Raw genomic sequence first — 26,355 nt, 5'->3', positions numbered from 1 at the left:
CCGTAGCACCAAAATACAGTGCCGTAGCCAACCAAGTTGAGAAGCTCATGTTTACATACTTTTTGCATTACTGGTCGTTGCATATTCCAGCCTATATGTATTCTGAACTCCTGGAACGCAATGTGTAGAACACAGAGCTCATCCCATTCTTTCAAAAATTCTTTCTCTCCTTTTCACTTTCCTAATTTGGTCAAAGGTACGACTTTTCTTCCTATCCCTCTAAGGCGGGGTTTCTCAACCCGGGTACCGTTGGCGTTTGGGGCTGGATACTTCATTGAAGGGGGCTGTCCTGCCCATTGGAGGATGTTGAGCAGCGTCCCTGGCCCCTACCCACTAGATACCAGAAGCACCTCGACCAATCCAGTTGTGAAAATCTAAAGTAATTGCAGACATTGAAAAATATTCCCGAGGGGACAAAAGCACTCCCAGTTGAGAACCACTGCCTTATAGTGAAATCCTTTTCCTCTCCATCCTCTTTTCTTTCCCTTTTTATTTATTTTATTAAAAATTAAAAAAAAATGTTTGTTTACCATTTGAGAGAGAGAGAGAGAGAGAGAGAGAGAGAGAGAGAGAAAGAGCATGGGCGGGGGGTGGGGGGGGGTGCGGCAGACAGAGAGGGAGACAAACGGAGGCTCCAGGCTCCTAGCTGTCAGCACAGAGTCCGATGCGGGCCTCGAACTCACAAGACGCCGGATCATGACGTGAGCCAAAGTGGGATGCTTAAGCGACTGAGCCACCCAGGCGCCCCTCCTCTGTTGAAAAACACTGTACCAATTGCTAAATTCTGTTGCTTCTCTCCGTGAAGTCTCTTGCATTTAATCCCTTGCGTTTTTATTACTTTTACTTATGCCCTTATCTCTCGTTAAAGAGTTTTTCCTGCCATTGGTGTTTACGACTTCGAGCTCGTCCTGTACGTTGGTGCCAAGTTAATCTTACCGGTCATGACACTTATCTGCTGAGACATCTCGAACACCTCTCTCCTGCTAACTGAACACATTTTCGACTCTCTGAAGTTGTTCAGCTGTGCCCATAATTAGTGGGTGAGTTTAAATGTGGGAGGTTGGCTTCATGAAAACATTGTAGGAGCAGATCAAAGCCACTAATGGGCTTCATCACAAAGGAAGGTGATATTTTAGACCTCCGTTTATTTTGTAAAACCTAACATATAAAACCTTCCCTTCCTCGTAGCTTCAGTAGCTTTATCTCATAAAAACCCTTGAACGTGTCTACTGAAGGGAGGTACTTCAGAGACCAGTTCCATCTCTTTCATGTGTTTTTTGGCTTATTCAGGTTTTCTATTAAGCACATTTTGGAGATAATATAGATTATTTATTATATATGATACGTCACTTATACGTATTTATCATATTATATATTTATACACTTATATTTAAGCTAAATTTTAAAAATATACTGGCATAAAGCTATGCATAAATTCCCTTGAGTTTTGAAATCTCTGCTCTATGTATGGATATATCCTTTTTTTCCTCTTAATAACGTTTAATTATAATTTTTATCTACTGTTTTTGCTCCACTGTGCTAAATCACATCTCTTTTATTGTCTATTTGGAAGTGTGAGCTTTAGTTTTGCACTTCTTTTCTTTGTTTTATTTATTACTTACTTTCAAATCTTTACTTTTCATGTTTACTCATTTATTACTTATGTTCTACTTCCTCATCTATTATTTCAGAGTTTCTTTTCTTCTATTGTTTTGGTTTTTAGATTTATTCTCTTTTTTCTAGCTTTGTGAGTTGGGTGCTTATTATTTACATTATTTTATTCCTATTTATTTATTTATTTATTTGTAATTTTTTAAAGAGAGAGAGAGAGTGCATGAGCAGGGGAGAGAGAAGAGGGAGAGAGAGAATCTTAGGCAGGCTGCATGCTGAGCATGATAATTAAATAAATTAGTGTTAAAAAAATTAAAACAAAGTGAATACTATGCTCTTTTGATCTCCTTCAAACCCTCACACATGAATTTTTTTCAGACTTTCACAAATTAATATCATTTGGACTTAATTCATGTTCTATTTACTGATTTTGTTTGTTGTCTTTCTCAGCAGGGCATTTCTCCAATCTGTTCTTGAATTGTTGGCACACTCATTCTGAACTCAAATTTTAATTATTGTTCTCCTTTTTCACTCGGCATCTCTTACCTCCCTCTCTCCTTCTCATCCTTCCATTTTCTTTTTTAATTAAAATTTTTTTTTTTTATTTTTTTATTCCCAACAGATTTAGGGTTTGCAAGGGTTTTTTGGGCCTGCTACTCCACGGTGGTAACGATTATATTGGGGAGCTGGTTGTGGAGCCCGGGCGCGGCGTGTTTCAGCTTCTGACTAAAAGGCCATATTTAATTTTCTCACTTCCCCTGGGTCTCCAACTTCCTCTAAAACCATGGCTTCCTTTTCTAACCACACTTTCCTTTCTGAAGAGAGAGGGTAGAGCATGGCCCTCTTCCCTTTAGAGACACATAGCTCTGTCTCTAGGGAGACACATGTCTGTGTGTCTGTAAGGTAATCTGGTAACAGGAGAAGCAGTAAAGGTCGGTGAGGAGGCAGGATGACTTCAAGATCAGTATTGGCATGTCTTCCTGAAAACTCTCCTGGACCAAAGTTCTACTGGAGGAGAGGGTTTTCAATTTTTTTTTAAATGTTTATTTATTTTTGAGAGAGAGACAGACAGAATATGAGCAGGGGAGGGGCAGAGAGAGAGGGAGACACAGAATCTGAAGCAGGCTCCAGGCTCCCAGCTGTCAGCACAGAGCCTGATGTGGGGCTCCAACTCACAAACCGTGAGATGATGACCTGAGCCAAAGTTGGACGCTTAACCGACTGAGTCACCCAGGCACCCCAAGAAGAGAGGGTTTTCTAACTTAGGAAGGGTTTTGAGTGAGAAACTTCTACCTTTCCTAGTTCTGCTGGGGTTGACATGCGGGCTGCATGCATCAGTGAAGCCCCAGGAAGGCTTCTGGGGTGGACGCATTCGCCTGCCAGACACTTTCCCACTGTCGCACTGACATTACCCGCGGGACCCTAAACCGAGAAAAACGCATGGTTCGTCTGTAAGTGGGTGTAAGAGTGCAGACAACACCGACTCCATCTTTGGTCCTCCGTCTTACTCGAGCCAGTGCGATGACCTCCCTCTGGGCCGCTCGTTGCAGGCCCCTTGAGCTTAATGTATGGCGTGACTGAATGAGGGAAGGCTTGTTCTGATCCTTCCTAAAGGGATACACAGTAGGCGCCACTTTAGCGAACTAGTAGAGAGCATGGGCAAAGAAGGCCCCACTTTAGATAATTAGAGATGGCAGGCACTCAGAAGGTGCCACTTTATGTAACTAGTAGAGTTGACCGATGAACAGCTGGTGCCACTTTAGGCGACTAACCTTTGACCTTCCCGCAATACCCCTCAGGCTATAAAAGCTGGGGATTAAGGCTCAGAGTTCGTGGAGGATGGTTGTGTAGCTTGGGTCGTGGCTCGTTTCTCCCTGCCTGGAAGTTACTTTGGGTGGTGCTGTAAACTGTATGCAATGGCTTGCTTCGTTTTCAGTCTGAAAGTGCCTTCTCAGCCTGGAGGATACGTCGCGGAAATTTCTCCATCTTCTGTCTAACAGGAGGTTTGCAAACTTTTGGTTCCATCCAACTGAGACCTCCCTGAAAGAAGAAAGATTTCCAAGGTTTAGGGAGCTTCCTGTTCTTGGCCTCCTCAGGCTCTGTCTATTCTGTCATTTGCTTGGCTGACCTAACGTTTGCAGAAATGTGCATCTCTCTGTCTCTGTGCTGAGTAAGCATCGGTTCCTCTGAGAATGTATGCCAGCAAAAGGCTTGTTTTCTGAGGACAAATAACAACAAGGGTAGTCTCTTGAGGGCCTGTGGTGGACAAGATGCTTTCCATCTTCAGTACAGAGAAGATTGTCTTTCTTTTTCATAAGAGGGAAGGGAGGCCCGGAATACATAAGCCAGGAATCTTAGGTCATGCAGTGTGCAGTTAATTTGGGATTCAAACTCCGGTTCCTCAGACTCCAAAGCCTGTGTGTTCTCTACCAGGTTGGACCCGCCAGCTGTCTGTTACAGAACCCTCTGGCTTTCCCTCTCTTGCCTCAGCTGCCAATGTGCTGTAGTCTCATCTCATGTTCACAGCAGGAATCAACGGTCTTTATAGCTCTTATTGAATTACATCTCTCCTTTTATCTTAGATTATTTTTCGTCTTTCTGACTTCTGCTGGTAACACTTGCTGAACATGTTTGGAGTTTTTACTGCAATATGCCTCCAGTTCCCCCACTTACTTTAGACTTTGGAGTTTTTATTATAAATAAATCCCTAATAAAATCACGCAATCTTTAGCTCTTTATTTTGGGTTAATACGTTTCATTGCCACCATTGAATCCTACCTGGGGATTCATTTGCCATGTGCTGCCTCATGTTGCATTTAACTCTCTCTCTAGCCAGAGGCCAGACACCTGAGACCCAACCCTTTTCCTCCCCTCCTCCTGGCGCCATATGCAATTAGTCTTCTGGCTCTCCTCACTTGACTTTCTTATCCCCTCTGTCTTTCCCTTCCTCTTTTGCCAGTTCAGGCCTTTACCATCCCCCTTGGTAGAAGGAATAAGGTAATACTGGTAAGGAGCACAGGTTCTGGAGCCATGCTTCGGTTTCCTCATGTGGGTGACAAGAGTATTAATACCTACCTTGCAGTGTGGCTGTGAGGATTATATGCGGCAATTAAGGTAAAACCCTTAGAATAGTACCTGGCATACAATAGCACATATAAGCGTTGGGTATTCGCATTTTAAGTAAACATTTGTTGAATCTATGAACGAACAAATGCAGGTGCTCTGTTGCCCACCGCTGTCGGGGTGAGTGCATAATGATCTAGCAGGGACCAGTGTCCGGGCTCCAAGAGAGGGACTCTGGCCCTTAGTCTCCTACATTTATGTACTAATTTTCATGCCACATATTGTGTGTAATGCACCAGGAGTTGGCTAAGCCAATGGGTGGCCAGGACCATAGCCCCTGGCAACCTCCCTTATAACAACGAGGCTTGACTAAAAGTTTACTGGGATTTCAGTGGCATGGGCAGTAAAGCTAGTAAGGAATCTGGGAAGGGGCTGGGCTGGGTTTAGAAGTGTTAACCTAATGGGAAGGCTGTTTTCCTGATGGGCAGATAAGAGAATTAGTTTAAGGTCCGGAGATTAGCAGAGACTAGGAGCAAATTCTAATTTGGAGCAAATTCTAATTTGCTCAGGTAGAACAGAGTAGTGGGAGTTTCTCACAGCTCCTGGGGTGATGGCATTGTTACCAGCTCAAAGACCACACTTCTGGGGGATAAGGGTTTAGATTAGAACTTATATTTATTTATCAGAAGGAATTGCTACAGAGGGAAGTAATCCAGGCCAAATCAGTTTGGGTGTGTTGGTAGAATTAACAGCATGCATTTTTAGCAGAACCAATTTCTGATGGTTTTCCCTGAGTGGCAGAATCCCATTATAATGTGGATCAGGCTTTTTAAGTTATAATGAGAGAGCTGCTTCACATTTTGGGGCACATCATTGGAAGCATCCCACAACCAAAGTAGGATTATAAGACACTTTAAGATAGCATTTAATTGTTGGGGAGCTCTAGGTTTCTGTTGTGGAACCACCTTTTGAATGAATGTCTCACAAGGAGAAATAGAAAGTCCCCCATGATGTGAGAATGCAGACAATTGGAAGGAAGAACTGAAGACAGGAACTGTATGTAGGGTTAGAAAGCAGCACAGGAGGGGGGAAAAATCCAAACAAAACCACCCAAACCCAGTAGGCCTGCCATTTAAGTCGGAGCCAAAAGAGGAGGCTTGCGATCAATCTTCCAGAGCCCCTGCCTTCTGAAGGCAGGAGAAAGGCTAAAGTTAGCATGTGTGGCTTCCTATAAAGTGGGAGTAATCTAAAACAGATCCTCTCCAGAGGACACTTCCAATGTTTCCTGGCCCCGGGCCAGACACTTCAAAGCCCCATTATCAGTGAGTTGTTGTCCCCCTCTTGGGAACGTTGGGCGATGCTCTGCGGAAATGTCAGCCCCGGATCACAGTTTCCTCTCATTTCAGCGCAAGGAGGTCAAAGTTGCTGAGGGCTGCCCCTTCGTCGCCGGCGGCCGAGTTGCCGACTGGAACCGTAGCTTCGGAGCTTGCCTTCAATCTCGTCGTGAGTTAGGATGCTCTCTGGCAGGAAGCAGCATTTGAAATGGTCTCTGCTGGCTAAATTGATGATTCCTGTCCAGACACCCTTCGCCTTTTTAATGAAAAGAGCACAGAGGTTCGGCGTCCTTCCCTTCCCTCCCTCAGCTTGGTGTTTGGGACGCTCGAGCTGGCCGGGTGCCAGCGCGGGGCACCCGTGCGGGATGAGCATCAGGTACTAGGAAGCCCATGGGATGGGGAATCTTTAGAAGACTATTTGGGAAACTGTAGGACGTTACACATTTCTATTTTCCCAGTCTTTCTTCACTTAGCAGCAGCCGTACTTCCTCTAGTTGACTTGAGCCGTAAAGCTGAACTTTCTCAAGCCCAGGAATTTCAGGGGGGACCGAATGTCCTCTTTGTAGCTCAATAAGCTGAGGGTGGTATTATAAAGATGAGACCACGTCCACACGGCGTGCGGAGGTCCTAACGATGTAAGTTTCCCCTCTCCTGGCCTTGGGGAAGCATTACGAGGTTAAGATGACTAATCTGGATCCAGGAAATTGTCCTCTTCTGTTTTTTAATTGACTGATTCTTTGGGGATCTGGGTGGAGAGAGGAGAGACGGTATGTGGCATGAGTGGAACGGCACCTCTGAGTGTCCCTGAGTGGATTCAGTATGACGCGTCACCATTAAAACTTGTGTCAGAATTTCGGGTTACCTAGTAAGTGTCCGTAGGGTAAGTTCTTAGAAAAGTTAGGAGTTTTGTCCTTGATAATCACTCATTGTCTTTCCCCCTCTAAGGTACTAGCTAATAAAAGAGATCACATCTTAAGGCTTAGGGATATTTGGCATCTTTTGAGAACATTCTTTTTTAAGAAATATTTGTTTGAAATACCCTCCCCTCCCCCAGATTTATGGAGATATAATTTATATACAGTAACTTACACGTATTTGAAGTGTACAATTTGATCGGTCTTGACATATGTATATGCCTGGGAAACCATCACCATGATAAAAATAATGGACCTATCAGCCCCCTAAATTTCCTCATGTCCCTTTGTAATGTCTCCCTCCCACCCCTCTCTGAATCCCCCCACCATTACACCGATCTATGTTCTGTCACTATAGCTTTTAGTGTGCATGTTCTAACATTTTGTATGGATACTTTTTTTTTTTTTTTTCCCCGCCTGGCTTCTTTCACTCAGAATAGCTATTTTGACATTCATTCATGTTATGCATATATCAATATTTCATTCATTTTTATTATAGCAATATGCCCCAATGTGTTCATCTGTTCACCTGTTGATAGGTGTTTGGGTTGTTTCCAGATTTGGGTCATTGCATTCTGTTATGAACATACTAAGTGCTGTGAACATTCCTATCCATGGACATATGGTGTTACTTCTCGTAGGTCAGTACTCGGGCGTGGAGTGGCTGGGTCATAGTGAAAGACTTAACCTTTTAAGAAACTGAATGCTTTTTAAAGAAACTGCCAAAGTGTTTTCCAGGATGGTCGAATCATTTTATAGTCCTACCAGTTCCTCCACATCCTCACCGACACTTGCTATAGTTAGTCCTTTTAAATTCAGCCGTTTTAATATGCATGTAGTCATATTTTATTGTGGTTGTAAGTGGGATTTACCTAATGATGTAATGATGTTGAATGTATTCATACGCTCGTTTGCCTTCTGTATAACTTCGGTGAAGTGTCTCTTCAGATCTTTTGCCTACTTAAAAAATCTGGTATTTAGTTTTGAGGGTTCTTCGTATATTTTGGATGCAAGTCCTTTATCAGACACGTGATCCGAAAATATTTTGTCCAACTCTGTGATTTGTTTTTCATTTTCTAAATAGTTTTTCAAAAACTTTCACATTTTGATAAGGTCCAAATTATTTGTTTTTCTTTTATGGATCATGCTTTCGGTGTTGTGTCGAAGAAATCAAAGGAATCTTTGCCTAACCCAAGGTCCCGAGGATTTTTTTCTACGTTTTATGGCTTTGGGTTTGCATGTGGGCCTATAATTTGAGTTAATTTTTGGTATAAGGTCTGGGTGAAATTTTATTTTTCTATATACGAGTAGCCAATTGTTCCTGCACCATTTGTTAAAAATACTGTTCTTTGCTGATTGAATTGTTTTGTTTTTCCTTTTGTCAAATCAGTTGTCCATATATCTGAGACATGTATGGGCCTTACCTTTGTTCCATTGCTGTTTGCCTCTGTTGAGGCCACTATCACATTGTCTTGATTACCGCAGCTTTATAACAAGGCTTGAAATCAGATAGTGTTAGTTCTCAAATTTGTTCTTTTATTTTGTTCAAAATTGTTTTGGGTGTTATAGATCATTTTTCTAGATAACCTTTAAAATCAGGTTGCTGGTTTCCATAAATAAAAAACACCTGTTGGGATTTTGATTGGCGTTGTATTGAATCTACGCACCAATTGAGGGAGGACCGACATTTTAACGATATTGAGCCTCTCAACCCATGAACGTATTGTATCTCATCGCCGGTTTAAATGTGATTTAATTTCTCTTCAGTGTTTATTTCAAGTCTTGCACATAATTTGCGATCTTCTGAAGTATTTTATATTTTTTCCTATTGTAAGTAGTATTTTGATGACTGCAATTTTCAATTGTTTGTTGCTATCGTACAGACATAGAGTTGTTTTTTGTACATTGCTCCTGTATCCTGAGACCTTGGGAAACTCACTCTCTCTAATAGATTTTGGTAGGTGCTATTAGATTTTTTTACATAGACAATCGTGCTGTTAGAACACCTTGTAAGACTAACAAAACATCAAGACCAATGCAACTGTAAAAGTAGCATTTTTGGTACATGAATATATGAGCTTCATTAAAGCTGTTCGTGGAGAAAGGGGAGTGCTTTCACAGTTTCCTTCTGGTGATGGTTCTGAAGGTGATGAGTGGACCAGAAGTTTCCTTGGCAGACACATGGATCCTATGCATTTGGTTTCTCAGCCCAACAGTGGATGGTCTCCCTCTCACTTCCTCCAGCCCAGGGTGGTGCTGAAGCACAGGATCCATTTCACAGTCCTACTTCGTGTACACTTGGAATAACCCTACAAACCACAGGAAAACCCTACGTAGGTGATTGTGTCCTGGCACACATTTCGATTCATGGCTCTCAATTCACTGACAGTGAGTTATGATCTTTCAAACGTTTGAACTGTTTTATGAAAGAGAATTGGAGGGGGGGGATCGCCTAGCAACAGTACTTTCTCATCTTTACCTTTTCTTTGCAGTCCTAAAGGTTTAAAACAAAAATGAAAGTTTTTTCTCCCCCTTTGGGGGAAGCTTGTAGAAGGAGCTAAACCACATGGTGAAAACTCACATGAAGACTGAGCTTCCGACGTGTTTATTTTTGCTGGCTCGGGGAGGCATGGACATCGACAGGTGGATTCCCCCCCTTCCCAGATGGTGCAGGCATAAGGACCGCGGAGCATGCACTTCCTCACCTCATCGCCTCACCCTTGTGTATATGCACAGTCTTGTGTCACCTGCAGAATCTCTCTGACCTGCACGTGTAGTCCACATTCCTTACCCCACGCTCCTCTCCCCCATCCTTCCTGGCTCAGTGTGTGTACTGATGATGGTGCAGACAGTGGGTATTGCTCATGGGTGTGGTTCTGGAAGAAAAGGCGAGATTAGAAAAATCCTATCCACGTGTTCCTGGGAACACATTAGCTTTGGTGCCCACCATCTCTAGGGCAATGGAAACTTGACAGAGGATGGTTAGTGGTCACGGAAAAACACTATGACTATCTATTGAGCATATTTGGGGAGGGGTTTACAGTTGGGATAAGAAGGTCTCTGCTAGTGTTCATGAATTCAAATATTTTTGAGTGCCAACTATGAGCTAACCTTTGTGCCAACCACTTTGGATATTCAGTCAACAAAAGAGACAAAAATCCCTGCCTTCTACAAGTTTATCTTCCAATAGGGGAGAAGAGGGGCAGAAGATAAGTAATGCATGTAATAAATAAATACATTATGTATTAGAATGTGATAATTATACGGAGAAAGGGAGTAGAGCAGTATTGGCAGGAATCTGGATAGGAGTGAGGAATGATTACAATTTTAAATAAGGATTGTAGTGTGCAGAATGATATTTAAGCAGAAGCTTGAAGGAGGGGAGAGAGTGAGCTATTCAGAAGAGCTCTTTCAGCCAGTATGAATGGTAGATAGTGGAAACTTGCCTGGCATGTTTGAAGAATAACAAGGAGCTAGCCCTATGGTCTTGTGACCTGGTCCGGTCCAGCTCAGTCTGTGATCACCCTAAATGTGGGAAGCAACTGCCGGAGTCTGGAAGATGGGTTAGATGGGTTTAGGTCCCTCTTAGTCGCCAGTATCTTGGCTTTTGGGCCCCTCTGAGGAGAACACCAGCCTGGGCTTTGGTCACACTGTGTGTTTTTCTCCAATCTCCACCCATTTCATTAAGGAACAACTGGGTAAGAGTGAACAATGACAGAAGCTTCTGTTGTGAAAATGCATTCGAGTGTCCTTAGAAGTTGTCTTTCGGGCTGTGTGAGATGAGGGGGAATGGGGGTGTGTGTGTGGAGTTTTCTGGCAACTGTTCCGAAGATTCTCAGTAATGGCAACACTTTGGTGGCCTTTTTTCAAGATCCAGGTACAGTTTATATGATGGGTGAGAAAAATAAAGTAGAATGAAATTGACAATCTTGGGTGAACCATAACTTTGAAGGCAATTCTCAAAGTGAAGCTCCAAAAGTTGTTTCAGCATCAGCAGGGCTTTTAGGGAGAGTGTGTGTATCTGCCTCAGAGGCTACTTTAAGGGGAATACTGATTTGGGTCAATATGCTATGGAACTTGACTTGATCCTCAAGGAAGGAAGACTTAAAAAAAACTTTTGTTTAATGTTTATTTGTTTTTGAGAGAGACAGAGCGTGAGTGAAAAAGGGGCACAGACAGAGACAGGGAGACGTAGAATCTGAAGCAGTCTCTAGGCTCCAAGCTGTCAGCACAGAGCCCGATTCAGGGCTCAAACCCATGAACTACGAGATCATGACCTGAGCCGGAGTTGGACGCTTAAGCAACTGAGCCACAAAGGCATCTCAGGAAGATGTTTTTTAACTTTAAATTTTATTCTGAACATCAAGGAGAGGACCATCTCCTTTTCAAACCTGGAGTACCTATGGCATTCTGGTTTCCTAAAATATGGAGGTGGTGAAGAAGGGGTCAGATTGCTTAGGCCTCGGGTCAGCGGGAGGGAGGGAACGATACCCTCATTGCTATACTTGTGCATTTCTCATTATTAGAATGCTATGGCTGTTGTAGATTTTAAAGAAAACGGTGTGAGTCTGTAGGAGGTGGGGCTGTATCTTTATAGGGGTGATGACTTTTGATATGAGGAAGAGTTATGGCTCAGGTCAGAAAATGGTACAAGAAGGGAGAGCATGAAATGATTTCAGGTAGGAATGAATTCAATGAATCTAGTGTTTGGTCTTAAGCATGGGTGAAGATATTGAGGTCTTTCAAAGGGGGCCACCAGGTGGTGGGGCCTATCAGGGTGGCTTCCTTGTGAAAATAGGCCAGAAGTTAGAAGTGAGCAGGGAGGAGGCTGTCCATTTGGACCGGCCCTTTGGGCCTGAGCGTAAGTATCTCAGTGCACAGTGTGACAGGGTTTGTGAGTCGTGGGGCCAAGAAAACCAAGGTAAGATCAAAACCCAGATTCCTTGTGTTTCCTGCCTTTTCTCTGTTAAGTGACAGGATTCGGAAAATGTGACTATGCCAAGGGTGAACCAACAGTGTTGGAAGGAAGGCAGCTCGCCATCGGGCCAGTGAAGTAAGTGGGGCCACTGGGGGGTAAAAGTGAGAAACCTCACAGGGAAAGGGCAAAGCCAAGGGTCAGATCAAGGCTGCAGCTCCTTGACGTCTTTGCACCTGGAGACTCGCTTTCTCAAGGTGAAAACCTCTGGTCGGCGGTTCTGATTTTGGTTTTATTCGGAAAATGGAGATTATAAGGGCTCATATCTTCGTTTGCAAGTCGGGCCAACTCCATTTCCAATCCTTAGCCTGATGAATGTCACACCCGGAGCTTATTATTTGTACGCAGTGCTCTGTCACTGACGCGTTTCTTCACAAGCCGCTGCATCACAAGGGTTCTTGATTTATTCAGTATGGTGTTGGCAGCGGGGTGCCCCCCCCCATATGTACGGCTCATGGGAGCTGATGTGCGGATCTCTCCCCAGTTCCTCATTCAGTGACGTCCCAGTGGTAGCTTGAAACTGTGGTGGGAGTATCGTATCACAGAAATCCTCAAAGTGTAAAAGGCCCTGAGAGATCTGAGTGCTTGACGTTTATCAGCACGGCACTTGTCCTTGTGCTTTTTCCACTATTAAGAGAAGAAAAAATAAAAGACAAAACCTTTCTCTTATGGGTCCACAAGTGACCAAAAAAAAAAAGAAAAACCAAAAATTTTGCTTATTTGGAAGATTGCTCAATTTCACTCATAGAACAAGAGGCATTTGAGCAAAGATATCACAAGTCAGTTAAAAATTTTCTGGATATCTTTGTGTCCTATATAGATATATTTTTAGATGACATGATGACATATTTGGAGTATTTTGTTTTTAATGTTTATTTTTGAGAGAAAGAGCAGAAGCAGGGGAGGGACAGAGAGAGAGGAGACTGAGGATCCGAAGCAGGCTCTGTGCCGACAGCCCAGAGCCCTACGTGGGGCTTAAACTCAGGAACCGTGAGATCATGACCTGAGCAGAAGTTGGATGCTTAACCGACTGAGCCACCCAGGAGCCCCTAGAGTATTTTTTGAAGTCAGAGAATCCTGGACCGGAATCTTAACCTACTGTCTTTAAGATACGTGACACCAAATAGGTTACATTCTCCAAGCTTTGGTCTCATCACCTACAAAACTTGAATAAAAATGATTTTTACATGTGAGGCAGCTTTGCAGAACTCTACAATTGGAATCTGCTATCATTACCCAAATTCCTTTAGCAGGTGGTAGTAATGTTATTAGATCTATGTTGTCAAGTTTTAAGAACCAGTTTACTGTTTCCTAGGATAAACACGCTTTTTTTTTTTTTTCCAAAGCATTTTGGCCTTCTACAATAGCCAAATATTTGGTTGACTTAGTCCTTCCCTTTCTGAATAGTTGCAGAGAAAGTCTTTCGAGTCTGAAATGATTGTCAAGCGTTGACACTGGATGCATGGGGACGGCATATGCTGATCCCGTTGCGGATCGTTACCCTGCGCAATGGAGGATAGTAAAACATAAATACATATGGCTCACAGGGCACCAGGAACAAAGAAGGGAAGTTCTTCCACGCTCATTTCCCTCTTTTCCCCACCCAGTCACCTTCTCAGACTGACTTTCCTCCTTAAGCTCTCTGGAGCGTAAGTGCTGATAAGGACCTAAATGCAGGAGGAGTGCATTTCAGTGCGAATGCCTGCTGCCGACTTCAAAGCTGTATCACTGAGGCCAGCAGGTTCAAAGTTGCCTGACTTCCTCCCTTATCTTCGGAGCCTCTCTCGGCGCTCCGTTCCCCGCGCCCATCTCCAACCCGCTGCATCTACTTTCAGTCGTGAACCCACTTCGCCCTCTGTTCTCCGGCTTTGCAGGCTGTTGACCCGTTTATTATGTTCTCCATCTAAGCACCACAGCATTTACTTTTCATTCATGTTGTCTTCCGTTCGGACCATTGGTTGGCTGTGGCCTCATCATTGTTTCGTTGGTGCTGTGAATTGGCCGTAAACTTACGTCTTCTCTACAATCCTTTGAAGCCTTTCTTTCCTCATCTGTAAACAGAAAAAAGAGGATGCCAGTTAATACCTCTCGGAATCGTGTGGACTGAACAGACTGAGCGAGATGCAAGAGCCCCTAACATGGTGCCTGGCATTTGCACGGGGTCCACAATTGGTAGCTTCCCCCTCTTCCTTTGCTGTCCTCCTCGATGCCCAAGGCAAAGTTTGCTGTCAACTGAGCAATCAACAGATTCGTTGGGGGTGAATGATTATAACCCCCATGAGAACCGTTCTTCAGTATTGAGAACTGTTCTTCTGTGTTGAGGAATTTCTATCAGCAGAATGCCCTAGCCTCCCACACATCTTCCTCGGGAAGGAGTGTCTTATGGAGAAGACACTGGGGATCAGGAAGTTTGAGATGAGGAAGTGAAGACATTTGGGATGGGGGGAAGGTGAAATAGCTCAGTCTCTTTTTGCCTTGTGTGGATGTGGGGTGGGGGTGAAGGCGTGATGGGGGTACAGAGGAGACTTGGCTGCCTCTGAACACGCTCTGACCTGCTTCTTCACACTGAAAGTTTTGCAGGGACAAGCTCCTAACTAGGAAGCCTGTGTTTTTTCAGCCTTACGTACGCCTGCAACAAAGGGGTCATTGCTGCGCGTGTAAGCCACGTTCTCCAATGGGAGACTGACAGAAAAAAAAAAAAAAGATTTTTTAATCTCTACATATTTCTTTTGTGCGCCTCTTAATTGACTCAGAACTTAAGCATGGAAAACAGGAGGGAGTTTTTTGTTGTTGTTCGCTTGTTTTTTTAAACTGTGTCTTTCTTAGTATCCCCAGCGATCTGTTCTTCCAGTTTGTGTAATAGAACATTCTATCAGTGGAACAGCATCCTGTTTCTGTTGTTTAACTTGTGGAAAGTTTCTTTCATAGGGATTCACAAGTGTGTCAGAATCAGTGGAAGCATCATGAGATGGTCTTTATAATCCAAAGCACCCTTCGTTTTCTTGACTCCATGCAGATGAATCATTTTCACTGAGTGTCTTTCTAAAAAATTTTGGTGCGTTTCTACCAAATTGACCTATTAGAATGATGGTGGCTGTGTTTTGGGGTTTTCTGTCATCTTAATCATCGTCTTCCTTAAAAATCTCCCTCCTGCGTCCTCATCCTTCTGCAAATGACGAGATTTCATTACGGAACATGGTTAGAGGCCAAAGCTGTCAGCCTCTGAGTGATTGTAAGATGCTTGGGTGGACTCTCATCCGTTTCCCTTGGTACTCTGAACCTCTGTGTAGGGTCATAGAGAGGAGCAAATGGGAGGTGGGTGAGCAATTAAAAGGCAGAATTGGGGACGGGCGGCCAAATCGGCTTGTGACCGGGGATTGGGAGAGTGCACCGTCCCTGTGCCAAGCTTTTTCATGACCCACTGAGCCTAGGACAATTGGTCATCTCCATGTGACTCCAGTGGGGAATGAGTCACAGTTGTTGGAGGGAGGGGAGTTTGTCAAGCAAAAAGATGTGTTGACGCCGAGAGACGGGCTATGTGCTGTGGGGTTTTGATGGAGAGAAGATGGGCAATGAGCCACTGACTGAAGTGCTCTGTTCTAGGCTAAAGGAGGAACACAGGGGACTTCACTCCCTTCAGAGTTTTAGTGGGTTTTGTCTGAGAGCTCGTCTCTGACCTGAGGTAGGGGACGGACTCCAGAGCAATTGGAGGGGTTTGCATTGCTGACAAGTTGTTCTTTCAGAACCGCAGTCCTGACCATCACTTAGGAGATCCGGCCACTTGGTTAATGACAGGTATAAGGAACGCAACTCACACGAACCCTTGGTCTACCCTATATAGTCCGCTTCCAATATTGTCCCTTCACGGAACCCTGTCCATCGAAAACCAACTGCGGCGTATATCCTTGGGCTCATGTTAACTAGTTAAGTTTATTCATTTGACATTTTTTGGACCCCTAGCATTGGGCTCGATGATGCAAATAGAAGAAATCCATTAGCTGTGGCTCTTGGTCTGCTCTTGAGGGAGCTCACGGGCTGTGGAGGAGACAGACGTGCATACAGGCAAACCACAAGCATATACAAATCAAGAACAAAGTGCTGTGAGAGCACAGAGAGCGAACAATTGATCTCTCACATAGCATGAGAATATGTGTGATGTGGCTTTTCTGGGGGGAGAGGATGACCAGAGATGTGTGCCATTCCTAAAAACTGCCTGTGAGTTGAGCATCCCTGGAACGTGCCCTACCTGTTTTGTGGCGTTGCCTCACCCTGAATAAACTGCCCGAATAGCATCGCTGTGAAGATCGTCTGTTGTGGGCACGGGTAATTTTATTATCTCGGTAACCACCATAAAATTGAAAGAAGCGTGTCCTAGGAAGATCGATGCCGGGGACAGAATCGCCTGGAAAAAAGCATGGTGGAATTGCGGTTGCTGGAGGCATTCTGCTTTTCAAATATATTTGTAAACCATGCACAAGCTTATCTGCATGACCTTCTTGCAAGCAGCAAAGGCCAGCGGTAATTCTGTGGGGTCTGGGAGTGGTGAGGATTTGGTTGTTTAGGTCCGGGTGGAGACATAGAAGACTTTATTCTCCAGACACTTCTTATCAGATGCAGGGTTGGAAGGATCCTGATAAATCTGGCACTAGCTAAACATCCGCTGAATTATATGCTCCCATGGGAAAACCCTACCCTTGAGAACTTGGTCTTTTTATTTGTTTTGAGAAGCTCGGTTGCTGCCTTGTACAATTCCTGGAAGCATCTTGACAGCATGAATTGATGATGAAGACGGTGTTAGTAGCACTAAAGTTCCGGTGCATTAGGTCATTAGAGTTCTTCCCTGGGGAAGGAGTGGTTGGGACATTTGTTGAAAGGATGATGCCGTCAAAGAAACACCATTTGTCCCCAGTCTGAGATTACTGCAGCACCACCTCCAAGCACAACAGAGGTGACTTCTCACAGATCCTCTTGTGGTCAGCGTTTCCGTAAGGAGCCATTGAGGATGGAGATGAGCTCTCAAAATGCTGTTTTATCTGTGTGGTTGGGAAAATGTGGCAAGTCATTATAAACACGAAGCCAGGGTGCAGCTCTCGATTGGAGCTCTGGGGAGAAGGGAGGAGCAGCCTTTCACTGAGCGTCCACTGGGTGTCTATGTGCCCTCACGACAGCCCGTTACCGCGGCTCCCATTTTGGTGCGGGGAGGCTGAGGCCCCCATAAATTAATTGAGTCACAGCAGGAAGTGAAAAGGACAGTGCACTGGGACGTAGAACTTGGAACAGAAACCCGACTCTCATTGCTTGGCAGTGTCCTCTTGGGCCAATTATTCAGTCTCCAACCTCTGTCTGACATCTCAGCTGAATAATAGGAATGCGACTATTACTAATACCAACAATATATTGCATTCGTGTACTCACTTACGCTTGATGAAGGGCTTTTAAATTCATTGTCTCATTCGTCCCCCACCATGTGCCCGTGCCCCATCTGGAGAGATGGCACAGAAGAGGGGACAGGGCTTGAGTTGTGGTATGAGAGAGTCCTGGGTTCAAATCCGGACTCCGCCTTCGATTTGTTGTTTTGAGATCCAAGCTTTATCCGTAAGATGGGGCTGAAATACATATCATGCAGCACTTTTGTGAGCTCTGAAAAAGAAGCAGGTAAAGTATGCTGAACAAATGGTTGTTTCTGTTAAGATCCTATTTGAGGGCTGAGAAACCTAATCCTCAGGTGTTTTGTGAGCTCCTCAAAGTTGCCTGCACAAACCCTCCTAGGCAGGGAGGTGAGGTGTTAGGGATGAGGGATTAGATGGATTTGGGATTTAGTTCTGGCTTCATTGCTTACAGGCTGTGTGACATTGGGCAAGTGATTCAATCTCTCCGAGTTTTAGGTTCCTCATATATGAGATTATTTGTAAAATAATTATTTCATAAGTATGCAGGTTGAGGGGGATGATAACATTATAAAAAGCATTTAGCTCAGTGTCTCTCTTCTTTTTCCCTTCCTTTCTCCCACTCGCCCCCTTTCGTTCTTCCTCCCATTTGTAATATGGGGCATACTTAGTAATCTGGGGGGATTATGCAAGGTCTTTATTAGAGGAACCAGCCTGATATAACATAAAGCACATTGGAGTCGCAAGGACCATGGGTGATGTGGAAAAGCCACTCTATCTCCGTGATCTTGTGCAGCCACATCAGAGGTCTGTTTCAGTTGCCGTTAATAACCTTATCTCATGGGGTCACGGTAAACAGCACACGAGATGATGATTCTGATAGTGCTTTGTATGTCATAGATCTATCGCTAATATGGAATTGAAGGCATCAGGCAAAGAATTAGTAGATATTTGTGTGAGTGGAGGGGGCCTCGGTGCCAATAGATTTTAGTTCAGAGGGTAAATCCTGTCTCATGCTGAGCAGGGCAAGGTTCAGCTTTCATTGTGTTGCTTTTATTGATCATCTCATTGACCCAGCACTTCTCCATCCCCAGGTACCACCCCGACTTAAGGAATCTGTAAGTCCATAGGCGTACGTATTTTCCCGGCCAGTGGATTTTTAGAGTGGAATTACGATTGTTACTCTCACCAAAGTTTTTGATATTAAAAAAGAAGCAACGTGGCAGAAAATGTTAGAAGCCACTGCACCTGAGTGGGGGGCGTGGGGTGTTGGTGGTTCTTTGGTAAGAACTGAGTCTTTAATTATCTTGATATCCTAGTGCCTAGCATAATGTATCAGGAACTTGCTAGATGTTCAATAACTAGCATGGATGAATGAATGAATGTGTTTTCCCATTGACCTAATGCTGTGGGCCAGTTCTCCCTCTTAGAAGTCTCCAGAGGTCAGATGTGGCCAACTTGACCTCTGGCTTCCTTTGCTTTTTCACATGGGTCAGTCTGCCTCGGGGCTCTTTGTTTGAAGAGCATGCTGCTACGCTAAGAGTCCTTTGTCTCATAGACTTTTCCCTTCCCCGTCACAGGATGATGATATCACTTGAGAAATTCAGTTCTTAAAAATTCCATCTCTTCCAAAATAGGAAATGAGCTCATCTTGGGGAAGCTGTATACCTGCTCTAGTATCTCGATGATATCCTGTCCTCCCATCCCCTTCGTCTTTAGTGTTAGGAAGAAGAGAAACGACAGTCCAAAATGGTCCACAAGAAACATCTTGGAAGTTTTCAGCACTCAACTCAGTTATTATCACCTCTCATGAGACAGAGCCTTTGGCAAAATGTGGGAAAATGGCCCCTTAAGTGGAAAAAATGAAGAAAGGGGAAAAAATGAGATCAGTGAAAATGAACATAGTACAAAGCTCCAAGTGATTCAACTTTCTAAAAAGTAAAGCGATGATAGGTACAGGGAGTGCTGTCTTGTGGGTTATTCTCTGAAACCCCAAACAAAGGATTTGGAAAGCTAAAAGGCAAATCCGTCTCTTAAGCCTCCCCAGAGAGACCTTGCAGGGAGAGCTCATATCTGAGGCTCTTTTGAGAAGGTCACCTAGTAAGTAAGAGGCTCATGTGCTGGATTCATGTGGGCCAGCATGCAGGATCATAGACATTCGTGACTCCAAATGTTCCCGAATGCAGAGTGTCTAAAACAAGTTGGATTCTGGCTAAATTTCGGCAGGAATTGGGACATAATCCTTATCTCTACAGCCTCCACGGATGCAACCAAACACTAGACAGGAGCTCTCCAATGATCTAGAATTATTCTGTACATTTGAGTGGGGGATCCATTTTGTCCCAAGGAATGTTGTCAGGAGCAAAGATGCGTCACTTGGATGTCCACACACTCTCTTCTTAGTCAGCGGTTGTGAACAAAGCGTGGTGTGGTGGTAAAGGTCCAGGAGCCTGGTGTTTCTAGAATTTGGTTGGGGGCATAGTCTAGGAGCCCAGGGCCAGTGGGTGTGTGACCCAGGGTTGTGGGGGTGGAACACTGTAACTTTGGTGGTGTCGCAGATAAGAAGAACATGGCTTCAGAAGCAGGTATGTCTCCCTCAGTGGCCTATTGGTCACATGGCAGAAGACAAGTATTTTGGAACCTATTGCCTTGTTTAAGGAAGATAGGGGCAATAATATCTATATCATGGGATGTGTGAGGGTCAAATTAAATGATGCATGCAAAAAGTATCCTGAACTTGACCCTGGTTAGGTCGTAGACATTGATAGCATTATTTTCCAACTGGGGAGTTGGGAGGATCGGGAGCATATAACATTTAGGAGATGACTAAGACCACGGAAACATTATTACAAATGGAGTTTAGGTTTCAAAGCAGACACAGAATGTTGCTGAAATAATGTATTTTAGCAACAAGATTTTACATTTTCTCCTCATTGTCAGTTAAAGTGCTTTAAGTTTGAGTTGCTTTAGGAGATTTATGTTTTTATGGCCAAATGAATTCCAGGCTACAGACAACTATAATATAACTTCTTTGTGTGCCGGTGGCTTTCAGTGCTGGTTAAAATGATTCTAGTTGTGTTGGAAATCAGCACTCATTACTTCTGGTGGGATGTGTTTTTATTTTTGTTTTTAATCCTTCAGGAAATTTCGGGTGCTCTGGCTAAATGGCTGGGAGGGAATTTCGGGATAGAACAGAGGGCTTCTGTCCACTTTGACCTTTCCTTCTTCTCCTTCCCCATCTCTTTCTTCTGTCTCCTCTTCTAGGATCTCGGGCATTCCTCTTGAGCATTTCTCTTGGTAAATGAACCTACTTGGAAGGTATATATTTCCATTTGGGGCTTCTCTTTTTGATGCATTTTTTAAAAGGTTAAAAAACATCGGGGCACTTGGGTGGCTCAGTAGGTTGAGCACCCAACTCTAGATTTCGGTTCAGGTCATGATCCCAAGGTTGTGGGATTGAGCCCTGTGTCAGGGATGGAGCCTGCTTAAGATTCTCTCTCTGCCCCTCTCCCCAACTCATGCTCTCTCTATCTCTATAAAAAAAAAAGTAAAAAATGTTATTTTAAGATTTTACTAAAGATATATTTTTACAGGAACCCGTATGTCCATGCATAGATGAAGGTTGCAACGTTCCCCGTCTCTACCATTCCCTCCTTCACCCTAACAGTAATAGGTATTATGTTAGTTTGGGTTTTTGTCTGTCTTCTAGATCTCATGAAAACAGGTCCCTGCAAATGAGTTTATACTTAAAAAAATTTGAGATAGAACTGAAATATAACATTATATTAGTTTTAGGTATACACCATACTGATTTGTTATTTGCAAATATTGTGAAATGATCACCACATAAGTCTAGTTAATATCCATTACCTCACCTAGTTGTGATGAGAGCTTTTAAGACTTACTCTCAGTAATTTTCAAACATACAATGCAGTATTAACTACAGTCACCATGCTTTCTATATATCACATCTCCGTGACATTTATTTTATGACTGGAAGTTTGTACCTTTTGACCACCTTCATCCATTTCACCCACTACCCAACCCACTCTTCTGGAAACGATCAATCTGTTCTCTGTATCTGTAAAGTTTTTGTTTTTTTATATTCCACATGTAAGTGAGATCATATGGTATTTGGCTTTCTCTGTCTTCCTTATTTCATTTAGCATAATGCCCTTAAGGCCTACCCATGTTGTCACAAATGGCAGGATTTTCCCTTTTTTTTTACAAATAATATTTCATTGTGCTTATGTGTGTATATGTATACACACACGTTTTCATTATTCGTTCATCTACCGATGGACACTTAGGTTGTTTCCTTGTCTTGGCTATTGTAAATAATGCTGCAATGAACATGGGGGTATGTATATCTTCTTGAGTTAGCGTTTTCATTTCCTTTGGATAAATACCCAGAGGATATTGCTGGATCCTATGGTAGTCCTATTTTTAACTTTTTGAGGACCCTCCATGATGTTTTCCACAATGGCTGCACCAAGAGTTTGTACCTCTTGTCATACATTTGATGGTTATTTAGAATTCTTCTTCTCTGGATTATCGATAGAGCCCTTGGTCAGTTTCTATTAGTTTGAAATCTAATCTGAAGGAGCTTTTAAAAAATAATGATCTTCACTTGGGGAGACCTGGGTATCCATAGTTTTTCATGTGGTGTCTTTTTGTGGCAGGGGGATGGGGTAGGTAGAGCAGAGAAGACTACATCCTAGTACATCTTTACTCCTTAGCCACAGGAGTAAACTGACAAAGTGCATATCTGTTATCTCAGCCCAAAGACTAATGACTACTTGGATGCCTAGAAACCAGGATTTCCCATGGTTACATTTCCCATGGATACATATCCTTAGCAAATGACAGCTCATAAAACTATGAGGATGTAGCAAATCACTTTATTTTTTTTAAATGTTTTAGTGATTTTTGAGAGAGAGCATGAACTGGGGAGGGGCAGAAAGGGAAAGAGAGAATCCCAAGCAGGCTCCATGCTGTCAGCACAGAGCCTGATGTGGGGCTCAAACTCAAAAACTGTGAGATCATCACCTAAGCAGACATCAAGAATCAGATGCTAACCAGCTGAGCTACCTAGGTGCCCCTATAACAAATTACTTTAAAATGAGTTCCCAAAAGTCTTCAGAAAGAATAAAATTCTGCAAATTTCTTCCTGCACATTCTGCACATTCATTTCTGGATGTGCCTTGCATTGTAAACATATACTCTATCTTTCTGGGTTGCCAGCCTTATTAAAATGGTATCCTCAAGCCTTACTCTGATGTAACTTGGATTTTCTTGTAAGCTTTCAATAGTTTCTCATGGTATGTTGAAGCCATTAATTAAAGTTCAGTTTTGTATATCGTAACATGGGGAGGGAGTTTTATTATTTTTTTTCTGGATGCATAGCCAGCTATGGTGGCATCATTAAATAATAATTACCTTTTTTTCCACCTTGTTTTATTTTTCACTCTCGTATATACTGTGACCTATTTCTGTATTTCGTTCTGTTCCATGATTGACAGGTCTAGCCTACCATTACCACATTGATCCGATTACCTTGACCTTATAGCGTGCCCTTTATCTTGTGCCTCCTTTTCCATATTCCTTTTGGTTATTTTTAGTCATTTATTAATTTATATAAAATTTAGTGGTTATCCAATTCCAAAATAATCCCACCCATTGAGATTCTAGTTGGATTTGCATTATATTCATGTTTTAATTTTGGATAGTTAAATTTTTCACAAAGATAAGTTTTCTCACCCAAGAATTAGAGTAAGGGCAAATACAAATTAAGCGACTTAATTCTCCCTGTTGAAAATAAGAGACTTCTCCCCCTCCTCTACCTTTTATTTCAGAATTTCTTTCTGAAATTCCATTCTGAAGGCAGTTGGACATAGGAGTTTGGAGTTTAAGTGAAAGGTCTGGGCTAGATACAGAAAATTGGGAGTCATTGCATAGAGTGTTCAAACTGAAAGATCACTTGTTTGAGATTGCTAGAGGAGCACAGAGGAAGAGAACAAGAGAACTAGCATTAAGATATTGGGGAGTGATGAAGAAGAACAAGATTAGTGAGAGAAAAACAAGGGGAGTCTGGTGCCTTGGAACTAAGGGAACAAAATTTTTCGAGGAGGAGGGTGTGATCAGCCGTGTCAGGATGCTACTTATAGGCCAAGTAAGAGGATATGGGACTTGGTAACATGGAAGGCATCTGTGGCCCTGACAAGAAGCCACAAATGGAGTGCAGTGTGGGGGTGAAAGTCTGATTGGGATGCATGTAATACAGAAGTCAAGGATAATAATGAAATGTGATGCATGATCCTTGATTGACTCTTAGATTAAAACACTATTGTCACCTTGGCTATTACCACCGCCATCAATAACCCAAAAAATCTGTAAAGGCTATTATTGGGAAAAATTATTGGGAAAAAGGCTACTATTGGGAAATTGAACACAAGCTATTAAATAATTATATGGTAGCAGTGGTAGATTTTCCAAGTGTGATTTTATGGCCGTCCTATAGGGAAATAGTTTTAGGATATGCATGCTGAAGTATTTAGGAATGCTAAAGATTACCTCTTAAATGCTTCAGCGAAAAGAATACATATAGGCATGTGTAATAAACACATGCATGCTTTTTATGTTTATTTATATGTACAGGTATCAAGAAAATGTGACAAAATATTAGTAGCTAGTAAATTTAGGTGGAGTGTATATGGACCTTCGTTCCACTATCGAAACTTTTAAATGCGATTAACATTTTTCTCAATAAAAGTTGAAAAGAGAAACACTGAGTATAGAAGGAGAGGAATTAGGGACTGTGCGTACACTTTTTTGGATCTAGTGCACAAGGGATTGGCTTTGGATGAGAGCACATCGTTAGTGAAAGGTAGGAAAGGAGAGTGTATGGGTATAGATGTCAACAGATATTTGTACATATGATAGTGTGAGTCTGTTGAAATTAGCTGCTGATCAACTTTCTCATTGAAACGGGAAATGATCAACAGCTGAGTTTTGAAGGTTTCAGGAGAGAGGGAAAGTGTGGGTGCTAGGGAAATTCAATATGATTACTGAGCATCATTAAAGGGTCACTTGAGGTTCAATAACAAACTTCAGTGACCATTCAGGATACTTAAGTGTTTTCCTTAGTCATGTTCAGATACTTGGGTGAGAGCATGAGGGTTGGGGTGCTGGATGTAGCCAGGGGTTGTGGTTTTCCAAGAAGGTATAAAACTAGAGGGGGCAGGATGCCTGGGTGTCTCAGTGGGTTAAGCGTCTGTCTCTTGGCTTTGGCTCAGGTCATGATCTCAAGGTTCATGAATTCGAGCTCTGCTTCGGACTCTGCACTGACAATGCAGTCTTCTTGGTATTCTCTCTCTGCCCTTCTCCCCCTCAAAATAATAATAATTAAAAGAACCCACTAAAATTAGAGAAGGCAAGACTGTTGAAGGCATATGTAAGGGCCTGATTATGACGACTAATCATGGAGTAAAGCTGGGGGAGAGGTGGGGACCAGTGATACAATTGTGTGATCAATGGATTGGAGATCCTGTGTGGGGAAATAATTGTAAGGGTTGAGTACCAAAGAGAATGAGCCAGAAAGATCAAGATAGTGGTGGGAGAGTGGAAGGTATGGTAAGGAATTCACAGAAGGGTTATAGTTATTGCCAATACTGAATTACCTTTGCATTTCTGGAATAAGCCTTCCTTAGAGTGTGTTATTCATTTGATTGCTAGATTTCAATTTTATTTATATATTTTTCTTTTATATTTAAGAGTGAAATTGTTTTTACTTGCTTGTTACATTCTGGCCTTAGAGATATAGTGATTTCATAAAGCGAATTGGGAACCATAATTTCTATGGCCAGAATATTTTGAATAACATAGAAACAGCCTGTTCTTTAAATATCAGATAGAAGTTAGCTGTTGACCCTCCTGTCCTGTGTCCTTGTCCATAGTAGATTTAAATCACCTTTTCCATTTCCTTCTACGGTTATTGGTCTATTCAAGTTTTCCACACCTTGTAAAAAATTATTTTTGTGATAGTAGCAAATCATTTCTCACGGGCTTAAAATCTGTTGTCACAGAGTACTATGAAAAATTCTCTTATATTTCTTTTGATCTTTCCTGAATCTAATTTTCTCCCTTTTCTCATTCCGGGTCAGATCTTTTTGTGCCATAATCAGGTACACGATGATATTGTCTGTTTTGTTTTTTGTTTTTTTTAAAAGTAAACTCTTGTGTTTATTTATCATATCTACCAATTTATTTTCTACTTCACCACTACCACAGTTTGTGACCTGGCTTCACCTTTTGAGTCAAGGATTATCTACATATTTGTATGTACTTCTAAGTGTTTAATATTTTTGCCATCAACCTTTTCTCATTTGTAATTTTATTATCATAAGAAAACGTAACCTATACGGTTTCTATTACATTAAATTTCTTAAACTTTTCTTTTGTGGTCAAATACTTTTGCAAATGTTTAATAAATATACGGAATCAATATACACTCAATTCAAGGACCATAAGGTTCTACTCCATCTAAAATCAAGTGTTATTTAATTTAGCCTTCACTTACCTATTACTTGTATATTAGATGTGTTCAATTCTGTAAGAAATATATTAAAATCACTGCTTATAATTGTAGTTTAGCCAAAATTTCTTTTATTTTTATGTGTTTCATATATTTAACTGTTATGTGACGCATTTAGATTTATCACTATTTTGTTTTCGTTAAGTTGTGCCTTTCACTAATATAATGTGCTCCATTCTGGTTCGTGTTTTTGTCTTTAAATTCTATTTAAAACAGCTTGCTTATTTTTGACAGAGAGGGAGGGAGGGACAGAGAGACAGAGAGGGAATCCCAGTCAGGCTCTGCACTCTCAGTCTGACGTGGAGCTCGAACTCATGAACCATGAGATCATGACCTAAGGCGAAATCAAGAGTTGATGCTTAGCCTACTGAGCCACCCAGGTGCTCCCAAATTCTACTTACTTGATATTTTTCTTGCTGCTATTGTTTTTCTTGACATTTGCCTGGTATTTTCTTGCCCTTTGCTCTATTGTCAACCA

The 26,355-nt window shown here is 42.5% G+C and overlaps 1 long non-coding RNA gene across 1 annotated transcript in view; it reads left to right on the top strand.

Annotated features, from left to right (window-relative positions):
* The window catches only part of LOC122236003, a 47,451-nt gene that overhangs the window by 5,567 nt on the left and 15,529 nt on the right, over positions 1-26,355 (top strand). Inside the window, exon 2 of the long non-coding RNA XR_006214204.1 lies at positions 869-1,040. This is a non-coding gene — a long non-coding RNA (uncharacterized LOC122236003). The remainder of the gene's footprint in view (positions 1-868; positions 1,041-26,355) is intronic.

This window comes from Panthera tigris, chromosome F3 (assembly GCF_018350195.1).
Source record: "Panthera tigris isolate Pti1 chromosome F3, P.tigris_Pti1_mat1.1, whole genome shotgun sequence".
NCBI lineage: Eukaryota > Metazoa > Chordata > Mammalia > Carnivora > Felidae > Panthera > Panthera tigris.
Note: the sequence above shows the minus strand (reverse complement) of the source record. Positions and strands in the feature narration are given on the sequence as shown.